This window comes from Anabrus simplex, chromosome 1, assembly GCF_040414725.1.
Source record: "Anabrus simplex isolate iqAnaSimp1 chromosome 1, ASM4041472v1, whole genome shotgun sequence".
Taxonomy (NCBI): domain Eukaryota; kingdom Metazoa; phylum Arthropoda; class Insecta; order Orthoptera; family Tettigoniidae; genus Anabrus; species Anabrus simplex.
Genome location: NC_090265.1, coordinates 989,659,436 through 989,673,023, shown reverse-complemented (window position 1 = coordinate 989,673,023; position 13,588 = coordinate 989,659,436).

Genomic DNA, 13,588 nt, shown 5'->3' with positions numbered 1-13,588 from the left:
CTTGGCCAATTGATCGACGTCTATCTGAGTGCGTGTGCTTAAGCAGGAGGCGGGCGGCCTCTTTCGTCGGCAACAGAACATCTATAAGGTAATGGCCACATAAATGACATCTTTCTTGTTGTAGCTACCTCCGCAGCTTAATCCTAGGGGAAGGGTCCGAATCTTTTGTTATGTAACCTACTTTCCTAAAATGTAACTTTCTTCCGGCTAATGTAAAAATTTCATAAAATCTTTAACTGTAAACCGGGGATAGGGAGTGAAGTACCCTCTCGAGCTCCCCTTCATCTTGGTTTGAGGTGACTACGTTTTTTCTTCCTTTCCGTAATGCATTAATTGAATCTTTATTCGTGTCACCTTTGTAGCTTGGGATTATCTCTGGGCCAAGAGCCCCGTTAGGATTTTATTCTGTATTATCTAGGAGTGCAAGTGTACGGCTCCATTCATTTTGTGTTTGGGCCAGTTATCTAACCTGTTCTTTTTCCATGAAGGCACAGTGGGTTGGGTAATGAATACCCCTGTAAAAGTAATTTCAATTGTAAATTGTGCCTAGTGAGGCCAGAGGTTGTATATCTTGATGTAATGTTGCATTGTGTAGGCTTGGAAAACTGAGAGCCTGTTATCTCTTTTTCAAAGTTTCTGTAAGAGTAACAAATGCCTTGAAGGCTAGATGTTGTAATTATAGGAGCAAGTGCTCTTTGAATTAGGGGATTTCTGCCCTTGTCTAAATTAGTTCTCATTGTGAATTGTAAATTTGAGCTGGGAGCACAGGAATTGTAAAACGAGGCGCTTGAAGCCCAGAATCTGCAAAAAAAAAAAAATCACTAAATTTTGGATTTTCCTTGTCTTGTTTCAAGATTGTCATTGTACCTAATGTTTCATTGTCATAAAAATTGTTAAGTTTGAAGACCTAAAAGAAATATGACTTTTGTTAAAGTTTTAAATCAATTCTTGATATCGTAGTTAGACCCATTCAAGCCCGCACCTTCTTTAACCTCTTTCTGCTCCACGGGTAACCCCGGAACAACAATTATTATTATTATTATTATTATTATGATTATTATTATTATTATTACTGACTAACGGAGTAATTTCATGGGACAAACATAGCCGGGAATTAAGATCGATACTGGATCGTAGACAGTGACTTAACCTTTTACTCGTCCAAGTGCCTCCATAGCCTGTACAGAGAAGACTTTTCGGTTTCCTTTTTGAATGAAGAACAAACGGTGACCGAGAATGACGAAGAACATGATTGATTTTCTGGAACTTCAAAGTATGTCAGAGAAAGTAAATCAATCGTATAGAATATCCGCAAAAATCAATTGATACAGAGCACTGGAGAAAGGAGACCGGTGCGAATCATTGACTTTCACGGAGGAAAGATTTATGCGTAGGAAAGCGTTGTAAAACTTGCTTGTGCCGTACTAGCGGCAGATGCTTTCAGAAACAAGGAGAGAAATTCAGGCAGTTGGTTTATGCTCTTTACCTCCCAAGTTAAATACAACCATTTCAGTGGGAAAAACACTGAATTATTTAAAAAAAAAAATGGAACAAGCTTCCCGCACCACCGTGAATCTAAGGAAGATTAGGATATATGAATTTTTCTCCATTTGTATTCAATAAGTTCTTCCTGCATTGTAAACTATATTTCATGGAATCTCTCCTCCGGCTCATTGGTTGAATGATCAGCGTAATGCTCTTCAGGTCAAGAGACCCAGGACTCGTCGGAGATTTTAAGTGGTGGTGGTGATTATTGTTTTAATAGGAAGTACAACTAGGCAACCCTCCTTTTATAACACTAATCAGAGAGAGAAGTGGATGGGATACGACATTTCGAAAACTGAAGGTATCGGCCAAAGAAAGACAAGGGCTTAGGCCTCGCAACCTCATACCATCAGGGTCGGAAAAGAACAAGAGTTGACCAAGAGAGGTCGGATAGGACATATGAAAGTGAGGAACCTGGCACAAGAAAGTATAAGCAATGCCATGACTCAGCTAAGGGCCCCGTGGTCGCCAACCTACGCTCCCAAGTTCAGAGCCGCTGGGGCCCCTTTTAGTCGCCTCTTACGATAGCAAGGGATACCGTGGGTGTTATTCTACTGCCCCCACCCACAGGGGGAGAACGGAGATTTTAACCTTAAATGGTTAATTTCTTTGGCTCGGGGTCTGGGTATTTGTACTGTCTTCAATATCCCGGAAACTCACACAGCACAAATAAAACTATACGCAGTTTCCCACACACAGCAGGTGACCATCCCGTCGGAGGATCTATTGAAGTTATATTCATTCGTTTTTTTTTTTTTGTTTTTGTTTTTTTTCTTAGTTTCTGCAACAAATGCCATTTAGGTTCCTCTAATTAAAGGCTGCGCAGTAGTAAAAATATTACGAACATACATGTCTTATAATCGAGATGATAAGAGAGAGACATCTTCTAGAAGATAGGTAAGGTAAGGTAAGGGTTATTTTGCCCGAAGGCAGGTCCGAACCTCCGCAGAGGTGTTCCTGAGCCGGAGTTTACGTGCGGTAGGGTGGCCAGTTCCTTTCCGCTCCTCCATCCCCTTACCCCTCACCAAAAGCGCGTGGCAACCCATCCAATTCCTGACAACGCCCAATGTTGCTTAACTTCGGAGATCTCACGGGATCCGGTGTTTCAACACGGCTACGGCCGTTGGCTTCTAGAAGATAAAGGTCATTTATTTGCCATGTCACTCATAATGTTATACAAATTGCTCCTCAGAAGTACAATTGAATCTTTGACAGCCTCAAATGCTCATTATGAACAGCTTACAGAACTATGCAAATCTGGCTGTTTACCTACGTGCCTCTAGTTCCAGTCACAAGACCGCTACTTCTGTATATGTTAACTTATACATATCTTTATGGTATGGAATTGAGGATTATTAGGAATCACACTTTCCACCGTGAACATGCTCAGTTCGAACGAAAGAGTGAGTTATAAAATCATGAGCTGCGCCTGTTGAAATGGTTATCACATCGGTTCACTGAGAGAGTAAATATAAGTATGTTATTTTGAGTCCTCGCCGGCCGCGTGGTGTAGGGGTACCGTGCCTGCCTCTGACCCGGAGGCCCCGGGTTCGATTCCCGGCCAGGTCAGGAATTTTTACCTGGACCTGAGCGCTGGTTCGAGGTCCACTCAGCCTACGTGGTTAGAATTGAGGAGCTATCTGACAGTCCCGGTCTAGAAAGCCAAAAACAACGGCCGAAAAGATTTGTCGTACTGACCACACGACACCTTGTAATCTTCAGGTCTTCGGGCTGAGCAGCGGTCACTTGGTAGGCCAAGGCCTTTCAAGGGCTGTAGTGCCATGGGGTTGGGGTTTGGGGGGGTACGTGAAGTCCTCAGCCTGGAGACTGGTTTGGACCCCAACAGCTCCGCCATCAGCCGTCATACATGGTCCAGGCGTCACTGAAGAAGAGTACTTGGAAATGAGGACTGATGTAGTTTCCCGTTGCTTTCCTCACCTGAGCCAGAAGTTTCTATTACATACCAGTCTGCCAAGCCCACTGAAGTTTCCCGTTGCTTTCCTCACCTGAGCCAGAAGTGTCTATTATATATCAGTCTGCCAAGCCCACTGAAATGTCCGCACCAACCGGCCCTATGAGTGACATTTTCACACCATACATTACAGGGTCTGGCTGCATAAGGTATGGCATTACTAGCATCGCTCATACCTCAGCCACTTTCATATTGTCAAAGCCAAGGATGAGACTGAGACAGGTCAATGAAAGTAACAAATATGTTCTAGCCCACACCAGAATACATAGTGCAGTTGTAAACACTAGGTCTTGCCGGCAAAGGCAATTAATTATATTATATAATAAAATTGTAAGTATAGTACCTAAATATACAAAGAATGAAACGTGCATAAAGCAAACACACGCCTTCAATAAGAAGATTAATTTCCACACTCGCTGATGTGTATCTTCATTTACATATATTCGATGTGCCTGCAATAAGCGCTATGTTAACTATAATTTTCTTACAATCTGGTCGAATATCGTCTGTCATTTAAGAGTGAGTGTTGCACCAGTAAACTCAATGAATTCCGTTCTCAGTAGTGGATATCATGGAGTGGAGATCAGAATTGCTTCAACAAGATTGCCACATAATGGATTTTGCAGTATTTAGACTTGCTTGAGATACATACTTCTGCCTGATCCGCTTTAGGAGTTTTTTTTTCGTGATTCAGCGAGATGCCTAGACGCAACAGCGTAAAATCGTATAAGTTTCCGAATATTGCAAAAGATGCATAGAAATAGCAAATACAATTTGCTGAAACGCTGCGTGTGGGCTCCGTACACTGTTCTTGGTAGAATTAGCTTAAGCGTGTAAAATTTCAGTGTAGTCAAATGTGTAGCAATGGAACAATCATATTATAAGAACTCGTGGATATGCTGCTTATATCTGGAGAGTGTCATCACAATGAACGACAAGCAACTGCGCTTTATGCACAGCAATTTACAGACCGATAACATCGAGATCGCAGGATGTTCCAGGACGTAGAGAAGAGACTGTGTCACATTGTTACTATTCATGTAGCAACCTCTCCATTGAAGACACGGAAAAGTGATCCGGAAGATAGTAATATTGTGAAAGAAGCTGTTGGTGCAGAACCTCATACTAATACTAGAGATGTGGCACAAAGACTGGGAACACATCATGCACGGAATTATTATCATTTGTTATTCTCATGCCTATATATACACATATTCATGAGTTCCTCCCGAGTTCACCTATATTTACTTCCTGCTATTAGCAGTTGTATTCCTATATCTGCTCGTCTCTCTGCCACATTCCCATAAACTTACTTTCTTCTAGATTTATGTTCCAATAGTTGTCCTTTCCAATTCCTTATAATAATTGTTTTACCCAGTCCCCGTCCTGGTACCCCATTTGATGCAGGTAAGCTGTACCTAAAATTATCCTCCTCGTCTTAACCTAAACCAATCTTATTCTCGTAATTATATATCCACATGTATACCAATCTGTGTACATAGCAATGTTACACCATTTTTTGCAGCACATCTTGGTAAAACTGTAATGCTTTTAACACATTTACTAATATTTAAATCAAACATTGTGGTTTCTTTTCTGTGCCCCTTTATTCTGACCCGTATAACAGTTTGGACTTGACTACCACATTAAAATACACTTCTTTGCAACCTAAAATCAACATTAGGTATTCTGTTGTCAAACAATCTTACACTAGCTAGTGCTGCTAATGCGATAATATTTGCCCTCATGACGTGTTCAGCCCATTTCCGTTTCAGAGAATTGTTAAATATAATCTACACTGGTACCCGTTCAAACGGCATACAACTCAGTGCCTGTAACCGGATGACCATGCCCATCTCGGCGCTTTCCGTGAGTGGATCACAAAGCAAGTGAGTAGTGAATACCATTGCATAAATTACGTTTAATTTACATATGTAGTGTCTCGTGTAGTGTCTCGTGTTGTTTTAGTTTACGAGGTCATGCCTCTATGATCGACCCATGGACTTTCAATGGGGTTAACTGGGCAATCAATTTAATGCAAAACAAGGTTGGTATTGTGCGTAACATCGTGCAGTAACAGCAACTCTACAACCACTAATGTTAGTAAGAGTGACACGGAACATAATGAGAAGAGTAGCATTGTGTGTGGAACTGGGAAGGACTATTTTGAACATTTGTTGTGTAATGCACCGTGCAATAATATTCATAAACATAGTGAGTTTAATTTCACATGCCTTTCACACGGAAGCGTCTGCAATGATCGGCAACCCAACGTACAGCAGAGTGTAAGTCTGTTAGGTGTGGCAACCCAATCATATTGGGCAGTAGGTCAATGCACCTGAGGCATCCATTGGTGATTTTAACAAACATGGATGTTGACATTCGGATGTTAATAAATTACCAGGTATATGTATAAACTGCGATTCTTACTGTCTCTAGAGGCTGCCTGACCAAGGTGATAAAGGTGATCTCGGTTCACCCGGAAGGACGCGGGTTCGATTCCCCTTCGAAAAGTCGAGAAATTTAAGAAACGGGATTTCCACTTCCGAAGGTGCACATGGCCCTGAGGTTCACTCAGCCTACCCAAAAAATGAGTACCAGGGTAATTCCTGGGAGCAAAGGCGGCCAGAGCTACTCTACCCCACCAAGTGCCGAGTTTACGCATAGTGGAAGCCCTTACCTTCCACCCCTCCAAGGGACTTCGTGGCCTGTACAGAGATGAATTAACTGACTGTCCCTAAGAAGTTAGAGGTGTACTGAAACAACAGCTGTCCAGCTAGAGGACTTGGACACCACGATAATATTTTGATCCGTAATGTTTCGTTTCACAACCAGCTATTCTTACTTCCATAATGTAATAATAATAATAATAATAATAATAATAATAATAATAATAATAATAATAATAATAATAATACAAACGAAGGTCAGAATGAGGATGAAGAAGGTGGACGGAAGTCGACAATGCCGACGCAGCGGCGACAATGTGTGAGGGGCCAACAGTAAGCAAAACAATACCGCTGGCGAGATGCTGTGGCTCGTGATAACGAAGTTCAGAAGGAGCTGGTTTTTCAAAGGACCAGGTGTTCGAATCCCACTGTCGGTAGCCCTGAAGAGGGTTTTCCGTGGTTTCCCATTTTTACACCAGGCAAATGCTGGGGCTATACATTAATTAAGGCCACGGCGGCTTCCTTCCCACTTCCAGACCTTTCCTATCCCATCGTCGCCATAAGACCTATCTGTGTCGGTGCGACGCAAAGCCGCTAGCAAATAAAAGGACCAAGTGCTCAGAATGATCTGGAAGTGGAAACTGAAAGTATCTTATGTGCGCATACGTATATATATATATAGAATGAAGCTGGCAAACGCTAGTCATTCATGAGTGAGTCAGCCTCAAGAAAGTCAGTCTTGAATGAGTGAAGGAAAGCGGTTACGAGAGAGTCGCGAGTCCGTGACGTGTCATTCAGCGAAAAGGAACCCATCGGACGAAACTAGCAGTTCAACGAAACTTATTAGTTTTGAAGTGAGCTGTTTTGGAAGGGAACAGTTCTGTGGAGGCCGTGCAGGAAAATAGGAGATCGATGCACTACTGGGCTTTGTGTTCGATTACGATCGTGAGTAAAAAAACCGCCGTGTAGACAACGCAAACGGAGTAAACGTGTACATAACTATAAATATTCAATGAATTTAGTAAATAGTGAAATACGGTACCTCTCTCAGTTGTGATTTTAATTTTAAGGACAGTGATAACGCAACACAATAATAATAAAGAGCTCTATTTCTACTTAGGAAAGGTCACCGATACGATGCGGGAGAGAAGGATTGCTTTCTATGGTGACGTGACAAGAAGGAGCCCTGCAGGGTCAACCAAGTGGATCTTCTCATTCTTCCAACATAAGAAGACAAAATGGGCCTGGTTCAGCGAAGTAGAAAAAGATCTACAAGAGATAGGCATCACACATGACGATATACTGGAGCACAGCCCACTTAAGAAACTTTAAGACCACAAGAGTTTCCAAGAAAAGCGGAAGTTGAAAACAGGGAACGCGTGGACCGGAGAAAGAAAAGAACAACACCGCAACGAATGCGGGAGTACTGGGCAAATGTTAAAGCCCGGGAAAGGAGAAAGTTGAACGACGTGATCCTTACTTGGCCGAAACGACATGAATAATAATAATAATAATAATAATAATAATAATAATAATAATAATAATAATAATAATAATAATAATAATAATAATAATAATAATAATAATAATATATTATATATTATTATTATTATTATTATTATTATTATTATTATTATTATTATTATTATTATTATTATTATTATTATTATTATTATTATTATTATACCGAGCTCGATAGCTGCAGTCGCTTAAGTGCGGCCAGTATCCAGTATTCGGGAGATAGTAGGTTCGAACCCCACTGTCGGCAGCCTTGAAGATGGTTTTCCGTGGCTTCCCATTTTCACACCAGGCAAATGCTGGGGCTGTACCTTAATTAAGGCCACGGCCGCTTCCTTCGCAGTCTTAGCCCTTTCCTGTCGCATCGTCGCCATAAGACATATCTGTGTCGGTGCGACGTAAAGCCAATAGCAATAAATAAATAAATAAATAAATAAATAAATAAATAAATAAATAAATAAATAAATAAATAAATAAATAAATAATAATAATAATAATAATAATAATAATAATAATAATAATAATAATAATTTTCATTCTATGTGTAAACAGTTCATAAGACACTAGTCTGTCGGAATGTTGTTCTGTAAGTGACTCTTAACGTTCCGGAAAAAGAAGATGAAGTTGAACATTCTTAGATTAAATTCCCCTACCGGATATGCGATCGAAATTGCTATCTTGAGACCAAGAAACCAGCGACTTGAGGACTGCCGACTAAGTCACTGGTTTATTCTCACCAAGGCGGTCGCAGTTCGAATTCCGCCCAATGCACCGGGACTTTTCAAATGAAAAGATATGTTTCTGCGATTCGGATTTCAGGTAAAAATGGACGTCCCGTAGCTAAGATCACAAGACCAACAGTCACGTTACCGAGCAAGTGGCTGTGTAGTTTGTGTCACGTAACTGTCAGCTTGCATTCGGGAGAGTGGGTTCGAACAATACTGTCGGTAGCCCTGAAGATGGTTTTCCGTGATTTCCCGCTTCACCCTTCATTCCCACTCGTAACCTTCTCCTATCCCATCGCCCCCATAAGATCAATCTGTGTTAGTGTGACGTAAAGCAAAACGTAAAAAAAATAAAAACAATAAAAAATAAAAAAACACGTTCAACTACAAGTTTCTGTTTGCTTACTTTGAACCCTTTGGCCTATAATCAAGATACAACACAGTAATACTTTTAATAACAATAATATTAATAATAGCATGTAATTTAACGTCCTTTCATTTGATATGGATTTTAAGAGACGGCTGGATGCCACAGTTTTGTTTGGCTTGGTTTTCTTTTGTTTTTCCGGAAGCCAGTTATCTCATTTATCATCCATTACCATTGTCAGAAAAGCTATTCTTAACCTAAGCATTACGAGGGAGGGAGATTGTGTACGTAAGATGGAAATTGACGCACTATACATAATTAAAAATATTTGTTTTTAATTAGGCTTTATTGCCTTCATTCAGTTGAAGTAATGCATGTGGCATGTAATTAGGTCAGATATGATGAACTTCAATAGAGAAGTGTGGTTTAAATGCTTTAATACCTATAATGGTGTCCAATTTAGTTCTTTAACGAAAGTAGAATCAAAAACGTTTAACCACTGAAGAAAATGAATGAACTCATTAATTGTATGTTATTTGCATTTAATATTTTATCAGAATTTTAATTATTATGAAAGTATGTAGATGAAAACACTGCGGCTGCCACAGCAGATATTATATTTATTGGTTCAATTGTTTCTGAGAAAAGTATTAATACAATACCATGTGCTCATTCTTTGAGCAACTGTACACTGTAAACTAGAAGAATGACAAGAGATCTAGCTAAATTATTTACAATATTGTGGAAAAGGCAGGGATGATTTCTGAAGAGTAATACAGATAAAGAAGACCTATGCAATTTAGTTCAGAAGAGGGTTGTCGGGACCAGATACCATGAGAATGCTAGAATGCGTATGAAATAGTACTGAAACATTTGCATGGACAGCCAGACTACAGTGAGTGTTGTTGATAATTTCATTGGATTAGAAGGGCTTTTGGAATCGAAGGAGATTGAAATCTCCTTTTCAAAGCCTGTGTATTTTTATTGAAAGACGTAAAATGGCAGACTGGAAATCGGATCAGCCGCGTGACCGATATTGAATCCTGGTGGTAACTGCTGACTGTAAAAACTTCTCCCTAAATCTTATAACTTAAAAAGAAATATTAGAAATATAGGAGAAAAGTCAGTATTGCCAACCCTTTCATACAGCGCCATTCTTGATAATTCTATATTTTTGATACTGTACTTTCAGCTTATGGATATAGTACGTTGAATTCCCTTAGTTCGTAGTTTTCACTCCTGTACAGTAAAGTCGACCCATAAATACAGTGATATAATGATGAATTGGCGTGTGAAGTTCCATTCTTCTTGTAATATAAAGTACTATGGATCCCCAGTGTGACTCCCTTTGTTAACGTTCTAGTTGCCATTGCAGTTGTCACGACCTTTAAAGGGTTTATATTAATTTTATTCCGTTTCTGAAGACAGGTTTATGATAATAATGCGGAATAGTGTTGAATTAGTGCATAGTTGTGTTTCTTCTCCTTCTTGATCTGTTTACCCTCCATGGTCGGTTTTTCCCTCGGACTCAGCGAGGGATCCCATCTCTACCGCCTCAAGGGTAGTGTCCTGGAGCTTCAGACTATGGGTCAGGGGATACAACTGGGGAGGATGACCAGTACCTCGCCCAGGCGGCCTCACCTGCTATGCTGAAAAGGGGCCTTGCGAGAGGATGCGAAGATTGAAAGGGGTAGACAAGGAAGAGGGAAGGAAGCGGCCGTGGCCTTAAGTTAGGTACCATCTCGGCATTTGCCCGGAAGAGACGAGGGAAACCACGGAAAAACACTTCCAGGATGACTGAGGAGGCAATCGAATCCACCTCCGAGGCTGAGTGGACCCCATTCCAGCCCTCGCACCACTTTTCAAATTGCGTGCCTCCGAGGGTGGCAGCTAATCACACTAACCACCACACCTCAGAGGCGGACGTTGTGTTTCTTATTTACATTATTATTGTAACACGGATAGTCGATCTGTGTACCAATAAAGATAAAATAGTGGTTTGAAGCACTGCACTAACTAACCAGTGAATTATTTGCTAACAAGGGGTTACTCGGTTCAAGAAGATTGCCCAAATTGGATTTAATCATCCTTAGTTTATCGTCATATAATTTCACACAGGTTTTTAGCGATATAAGGGTAGGAAAAGGCTAGTATTGAGAAAATAACGTCCGTGGTTTTAATTAAAGTATAGTACCAGTATTTGCCAGGTGTGGAAATGGAAATCCCCGGAAGACCATCTTCAGAGCTGCCGACGATGAGACACAAAACCACGATTACCCGAACGCTAGTTTTCAGTTACACAAGCCTTACCACACGGACAAAGCTCTCTTTAAAATGAAGAAAAGGAAATGTTAAAGAATGTGCTATTAGTCTCTAGGGAACTGAGCGAAAAATTGAAATGTTTAAACCAAAATGTCCTGTACCATATACTGGTGAGAACGAGTTAGGCTTCGGCCACAGTGCAGGCGGCGAGCGGAGCGTTGCCGCTATCGAAAAGTTGAAGAGTGGGGAGGAGAGAGCGCCTGTGTGGACATCTAGCGAGAGTCAGTAAGCGGCGCGGCATCTCCCCTGAACGAGGTGATTAGATAATGGCAGTTTCAAAGGTTTCTCGTTTGTCTCTGCTTGTAGAATATTTTTTATCTAAACTGAAGAATTCGACGCAGGGCTACGAGAGAATTTCGTAATCATCCAGTAAATAAATAACGTGAAATGCATGGGGAGTTTCACAATTTGTATGGAGAACTGAATTGATTTCCTGGTAAGATTTTTCAAATATACTTTTATGTCCATTCAAACTTTTGACTTTTTTCTGAAACTTAAGGCGCGACTTCAGAAGGAAGTCACCAACTTCCAGAGACCCATTAAAGTCAGATGTAATGACGAACACAACTTTTCATATCGCCAATATATTATCAAGGACAATAATATTAATTAAACAATAATAATAGGGCGTAGAATAATAATAATAATAATAATAATAATAATAATAATAATAATAATAATAGTAATAATAATAATAATAATATGATGCATTAAAGACAATAATGTTTATGTCCATAACCGTGATTGATTTGTAACTCTATTTATCTGGTATATTTAAGATCGTTCCAATTTCTTTCCAGGCTTCCCTTGTCACTATTAGGTTTTCGACGTTCTTCTCTCTGTCGTTCCATAGGAAAGTTCAGGTTTGAACTTCAGAAATCAGCACTTAACATCTCCTCTCTTGTTAACTCACGAACAGTCATTGCGAGCGGCGCAGCTGAAATCTCAAACAGGAGTGAGCGGCTGGCGGCAGGCAGCGTTGTCCTTGAGCCAACTTCCCCTCCAAAATGACGCGCTGCTGGCACTATGGCCACATGCATTTGCTAACGCAGGTTTGAGTCTCATCTTTGCCGCCACACAACGCAACGCTCCGCTCACCGCCTGCACTGTGGCCGAAGCCTTAGTCCACGCGGTCGCTGCTTGGTAGATCACACTGATTGAAAGAGAGGGAGACGATCGATAAATGTTCAAAATTGCTCGCGATTGTTATTTGGCCATGCTCGGATATAATTCGCCAGTAATCTGCATTCATGATGTGACAACTAAACAACAGATTACGTGATAATCACAGTCACATACAAATATTTTAAAATGGATTTCAGTTTTACCTTCTTACTGTTATGTATAAATTACCTCTGCAATTGTCGTTCGTTTTTTAATTGTAAGTCCTTTGTTTAAAACGGAAGGACGTGGGCTCGAATCCCCGTCCGGAAGTCGTAAAATTTAAGAAACGGGATTTCCACTTCCGGAGGTGCATATGGCCCTGAGGTTCACTCAGCCTACACCAAAAATGAGTACCAGGTTAAATCCTGGGGGCAAAGGTGGCCGGTCGTATAGCTAACCCCTCTACCCCATAACGTGCCGAGGTTACGAACGGTGGAATCCTTTACCTTTCACTCCTCCAAGGGTCTTCATGGCCTGTAAGGAGGTGACTTTGTCTTTGGTTTTGTCTTTGTTTAAAAATTTGGAAACGGGTGATGCTGGTGCTCCAATCACCTGACAACCTGTATTATTGTAATATCTGTAGTAATGTACCTTGCTGTAATAATTATAAACCGAGTGAGTTGGCCGTGCGCTTAGGGTCGCGCAGCTATGAACTTGCATTCAGGAGATAGTTGGTTCGACCTCCACTGTCGGAATCCCTGAAGATGGCTTTCCGTGGTTTCCCATTTTTACACCAGGAAAATGCTGGGGCTGTACCTTAATTAAGGCCACGGTCGCTTCCTTCCCACCCTTAGCCGTTTTCTATCCCGTCATCGCCACAGTCGCTTTGAGCCAGCATGGAGTAAACATACGGCTCTCTCCTGACGAGCAAAGGAAGAACGTGTGACTCAGCACGGTGTAATTATTTATGTGAATAACGAAACAGTGAAATATGTCAAGTTTAAACATCACACATTGAAATGCACTTTTACGGAAAAAATTAACAAACCAGGACTTGCCGGAATTCACGAGTGGATGAATCTCAGACACCTTACATCTAAACCCGGTCCAGATATAAGCCATCCAGCTCGACAACATGGAGAATGCAGTCTACATCAAACGTACCAAGAAACTCCTCGTGGAAAAAAAATCATTTCTTCAAAGAAAGGGATTTCACAGTTACGAATATTTGACGGTTCAGTTCTCATCCGCCTGCCGAGTAGGACTGAGCTTTATCTTAAACGGCATCCAGAGTGTTACAGTTCATCTCAGCGACACCGAAAAATATGGATTAGACACAAATTTCGGTCATTTTCGGTTAATATTT